Here is a 6,193-nt window from a genome sequence, read left to right on the forward strand (position 1 = left end):
CTCTACAGGAATTTACCAGCATCATGCAGCTGATAAGTGAATTTGCTGTTGTTGATCATCTAGTGTAATTTCTAACAAAACATCAAACAATTCATAGGTGTATGAGGATCTCAATGGGTGTTTTCATCCACTGACAAATACGTGGAGAAATTTCTTGAAAGGCATTAGAGAAGAATGTACTAATTTACACCTGCATCTCTTTTTCCATAGCGCTCTGTTCTTTGGCCTTTGAAGACTGACATAAAATCCTGAGAAATTAATGGAAAGACTCTTTCATTTCAGTGGGATTTAGAACATGTCCTGAAGAAAGTGTTGTAGCATGGTTACGGTACTTTCAGTTAGAGGAAGGTGGAGGGTAGTATACATTCAACTCTCAGAGCTGTGAATTAGCAATATGAAATTATGTTTCTATGATCACCCGTGAATACAACACAATGCTAAAATATACACTTCGTCTCTTGCAGTTCTTTACAGTGTGTTAAAAGACCAATTAAAGCAACAGCTAAAAAGCCAACACCACAGTATAAATTTCTCCATTGCTTTTCGCTAGAAAAAGAAACAAAGCAAATCTAAAATACAGCATTTATTGCCATGGTGGGAGGTGACCTGGAGTCAAAGCTGACTATAGATTCCTTTACTAATTGAGTTGTTTGAGTAAGAACAAGTTATTGCAAAGGAATATTGCTTCAGCCATGTCTAAGGGGCAAATACATTAATATCTTTCTTTATTCAGAAGCAGAACAGATCTCCAGAGGACCTATGCCTACACACAGATTGCTGAAAGTGTAACGGTCACATTGACAGCGGCAACACCGGAATTCCACCTATTTCAGTAACAGTGGATACAGGTTTCCATGATGAAGTCTACTACTGTCAGGTGAGATCCTGCTCAGGATCCTGCTCTTCTCTGACAAAAGTACACATCCTTAAACTATTATCTGTCTTAGAGATAGTGACACCATCGTGGGTGTCAAAGGAGACACCTACAGTGTCTAAGCAGCACAACATAAACACTTGAAGCCTAAGGAAAAAAATCCAAAGGCAAGGCAATAGCACTGCATATACAAAGAAGGTTTAGCAGCCTGACAAACCTACTGGTTTTCCTCTTTCACATAACTATTCATAGATGTTTTTTGCTTTGGGGAATTGGTCTCTTTTACACACACTATTTTGCCTTCTACTCTTTACATTATATACTATAATATTTGTCGAAAGTTATATCTTTTCACAGTGATCTTCTGAAAGGTCTAGTTCTATTTTAAAGGCAGAATTATATGATAGAAGGCCCAGTTTCTCTAAAGCCTCGATTTTTCTGCTGAGGGTCACTGATCCACACATGAACAGTTCATGTGCACATGAACACTTCAACAATTCCTTCTGTGAAATCAGATCAGTTTCTGTGTTTGCAATGACATTTGAGACAGCCTGACTGCCAAGATTTCCAAAACTGTTGTTCAATGTTCTAAACTTCACAGAAATTTCTGGAGTTGCCTCTGAGTAACAGAGCAGAAAATTAAACAGAAGAGGCCACTCTGAGTTTTTACAATTGAGCTATGCAAGGGGTACAGAAAATGTGCAGAAGTAAACAAAGTGCAGTTTAGAGAATATCTGTGGTATCTTAAATTTCTGCAACTTAGCAAAAGTGATTCATAAGATAAAATATGTTGCCATATCATCAGATGACAGACTTCTTACTTCATCATCATTATATATGTGTGGGATCAGACCAGTAATACTTATTCAAAACTGATGTGAAATTCCACAACTCATTTGGAGCTTTGTGTCAACACTTGACAGGATTATGTCTCTGAGGATGTTCGCATTACAGGGAGCTCATAAAAGCCCATCAAACTCATGACTCCTGTTAAAAAAGCCCCCATGTTAAAGGAAACTAATTATTCTCCAGGAGTGAATTTCATCCTTCTGTGCAAGAAACCCACGCAAGGTCTTCACATCTCTCAAGTCCCAATTAGATCCTTAGAGGAAGGCAGAAGTGGTGCTAAATGGTGTCAAAAAGATGGCACAGAACCACTAAACAGAGGAGGATTTTATTCCCTGTGAACATTACAACTGCAGAGTGAGGAAGCTGATCTAACCAAACACAGTTTTGTCACAGGAATTTGTATCCTCAGGCTCACTCAAGTGAACTCACATGGGCATGCATGTGTGTGTACTCATGCCTGAAAATAAGATAAAACATGACATGACACAACTGTTGTTGGAAGTCTGAATTAAAAACACAAACAGAAAAAAAAAAGAAAAAAAAAAAAAAGGTACCCTGTTAAGAAATTACCCCTAATGGGTTATAATAAAATAAATGTAAAAACTGTCAGAGCCTTCCTCTTCCTCTTGACCAACATCAGCCCTTGGGAACTCCAAAATAACTTAAAATTACTTATCCATGAGAAGAAAGGGATGGTACATGAGAACTTCATACTTCAAATACAGTATCTAAATCAATGTATGAGAGATTATGGCTTTGCTCTAATCTCATCTAATCGAAAGTGTGATCTTCTTTTTTTCTCTTTTGATGAATAATCTTGTAAGGGGAAGAAAAAAGAAAACTCAATGCTGAGAAAGCACCAGCGAAGAACAAGTCACTCTCTATGACATTTCATTTCTTAGCAGCTTGAGAGATTAATGCTCTCTTTTGCAGCTCATGCATTACTATTCCTAGCTATCCAGAAATGAAAAATCGTGTACTCAAGTCACTCTTTACTGCATAAATATTATACAAAGAGAATGGAAATTTGCATTTAGGTCTTCTTTTCTGTTAAAATATTACAGACTTGATAACATTAGGGTGAGAAATACTTTAGTGCCTGTGCACTTTCATATTCAGGATTACTGAAACAGTTTAATATATTCTAATTATGAGGTGGGAAATGAGAGACTTAAATTATATTAAATTATGTGGGGGCTACACCAATTTGAAAAGTCTTGTCATATCTACATTACGTAGAAAATCTAATGATACATCCTTCCATACCCAGAATCACTGAGGGCAGAACTGCCCAACTTATCACCAGCTGACAACTGAGAAATAACATAATATTGACAATAGCTTTTTATGGTAACAGAACATCAGAGACCAAGGCTATTACAAGTACATTTTAGTGCAAGGAGATATTCAAACACAAGCAGCAGACACTATTGTGCTAGCAGTATACACAGCCCATCTACACCTTAGTGAAGAATGGCTTGTTGGGTGGATAATACAGTTCAGTTATGTCTCCCCTTGAAATGGACAACTTTGTCCTATCAGCGAAATGAGTGAAATTTGAGCTTGACAGAATAAGCTATTATAGAGATGAGATTGCCATTGATTAATTTGTTACTGGAATCAACAACGTAAAGCTGAGTTTACTTGATCTGAGTGTTGGGGTCAGGAAGATAAAGTGGTTTCGTATTCAATTGTGTCAAGAAAGACACCTGAGTTCTCCTAGATACCTCTCTGAGGCATCCTTTTCTTCTACAATAGCTTTTATTCCCATACAAGAAATGCCTAGCATTTGTTTTTAGGAAAGCCAACACTTCCATTGATATGTTATTTTGTTTCAAGACAAAGAAACTCCTCAGGTTTTTATGCTTTTATTAGCTTTCATACAATGGGCTATTCAGATCTTCTACTGAAGACTGGCCAGACCAAACAAGAAATTTAGTTTTCATTAATTTCTAAAGATGGGAGCAGAAACCTGGTTGAAGACTTCTGAGGAATATCAGTTTTAGCATTATTTCAAAAAGGAAGCCTCTAAAAAGATGTTTCACTATGTCTGGAGATTGCAGTGTGAAAGAAATACAAAGTTTTTCAGATAGAGGTTCTATCACATCCATCTACTTAAGAGAGTTTCATCAAGTAGTAATTAAACATTACTTGAGTTAGAAGCGGGTGTCCATGTGAAGCTTGTCCTTCAAGTTTCTCCCACAGGAATGTTTTTCAAGCTTGAAAGTGGAAGAAAATAAGATACTAAAATTATTTGGAAAACCCAATTCCCATTCAGACTACCACAGCTATGGTAATAATGTAGAGAGAGATGGGCCATCTCTGTCTGTCTGTCTCTCTCCCTTCCCACCCGCCCATCCCCAACCCCACCCTCCTGACTTAAAATCTGTCCTACTGCAAAGGCTCCCAAAGGTTTGTAGGAAGTTGTTGGTCTTAATTTAATTTTGTATTTCTAGCAATTAAAGATACCCTCCTGCACATTTTTTAAAATTCTCCAGCTTAGATTAAACATTGAATCAGACAAAAAATAAGAAATTATACCAAAAGGGGAAAGGCAGGAAAAATATCAGCTTTCATGCAGCCTAACTTCATTTCATTGCTCTTAGTACCTACCATAAAAATAAGTTAGTTGGTTAGCACCAGAAACTGTTCCTGTTGTGCACTAATTTCTACCCTTGTAGCAATGAAGATGACAGCTGGTGCTTACTAGACTGTAATTCTCATCTCACAAGTTGAACTTGGCCAGTTCAACTAATGAAGTACCAAATGTGTATGTTGACCTCAGGCTTTCTGCTTCAGCAGCTGTTTTAAATCTGAGTCTGTAAAATAGTAAGCGTGAGTACCTTCTTTCTGAATGATGTACTTTGAAGGGACAAGTACTGGGATTATATACATGTATATACATGTATATAATATATATATATATATTCCTGCTTCTAATCACTTAAAAATTGCATGCGATACAAATTACTTTCTATGATGTCATAAGTTTGGTCATTGCTCTTCTGTTGTTAACTGGCACTTACAGACATTTTCATTCCTAGATAATGCTGCTTCTCTTGACATGATAAAGACTGAATGTTAAGTTCAGATTTTCAAAATGCTGATGTCTAGCCTCATATTTCATAAAGGTTTTTCGGACTCAGAATTCACAAATTCTGTTAGATATTGTGCCACGCAACTGCATGAGGTTGAAGAAAACATGGTGAACTTTTCAACTAGTTGTGTTTAACTACTAAAGGACTATGCCTAGAAGAGAGGCTGTTGTTCTTCCTGAACTTTTGTGTAATAAATGTCTAAGAAGTTCATGATAATTTCATTAATGTTTCATAATTACAAAGAGAAACAAAACCATTGCACAAATTAAGAGAACTTACTAGCTTTCCAGTTATAATTTGTACTATAGGTGGATCAGAAAGAAATAGAAAGAAATTAAGAAGGAGACAGAAGAAATACAGTGTATAACAATAAATAGCAGAAATAGGCACACTTTATTTCTCCTGGCATGTTACTACTAAGGAAAAACTATCTTTTGGAATACAATTTTCCAGTTTCCTTTGGGAAAGTGGTGAATCTCCCAGGAACTTCAATGGCACTTCCTGACAAGATTCCCCATGATTTTACTAAACATCTGGCCTCTGTGGTATGCAATTATATTGCTCTTTTCTCTTCACACTGACCTCCAAGTTCAACTGCCTCTGACATGAACAGCAGGAGAGAGCAAGCAGCTCAGTACTGTGTGAAAAGAAAATCATGAAGCTGGAAGTTGAATGTAAAGTCATTATCGGGGCAAATGGAAACACTGGAGAGTGGCTCAGCATACAACCTAGGAGAGAAACACTGCACAGAGACCGAACGGTGCCAACCATGCTGTTTATTCATCAGTCTTCTAATGTATGGATGGGGCAAAATGCCTTCACAAAGCCTTATTTTCTGAATTCTCTTGTGAAATTATACTTACATTTAGCAAAAGGGTGTCACAAAATGAAGACAGGAGGCAGGGGCCTTGGATTAGGTCAAAGAATATAAGGCTAATTGAAGGCAGGTTGCTCACTGATAGCTTTTACATCTAAAGAATGATGATGGGGAGGAACAGTTCATTTGCTTTGGCTCAAAAATATATGCCAGAGGCCTCATTCTGTCAGAGACATGCACTTGTTAAGTGTTCTCTGTGATTAGGTGATTAACCCGTATAATATAACACCAGCAAGTATACTTCTATTCAGCAACACCCTCCCCAAGATAAATTACACCCACACCATGTTAATCTTCCTCTGTGGAAGGGAGCAGGAAACATGGACCATTACTAAGACTCGCAGCAGAAGGAATGATGCATTTGATATGCGTAACATCAAGTGCACAGAAAGGGCACATCTTTGTAATACTGCCCCAAGGGTGAAAATTGGACAACCAGTGTCATCATTAATCTTGCAGCACTGTCTAAAATGGTACAGTCATTTAGGCCAACAA

This window comes from Accipiter gentilis, chromosome Z (genome assembly GCF_929443795.1).
Source record: "Accipiter gentilis chromosome Z, bAccGen1.1, whole genome shotgun sequence".
NCBI lineage: Eukaryota > Metazoa > Chordata > Aves > Accipitriformes > Accipitridae > Astur > Astur gentilis.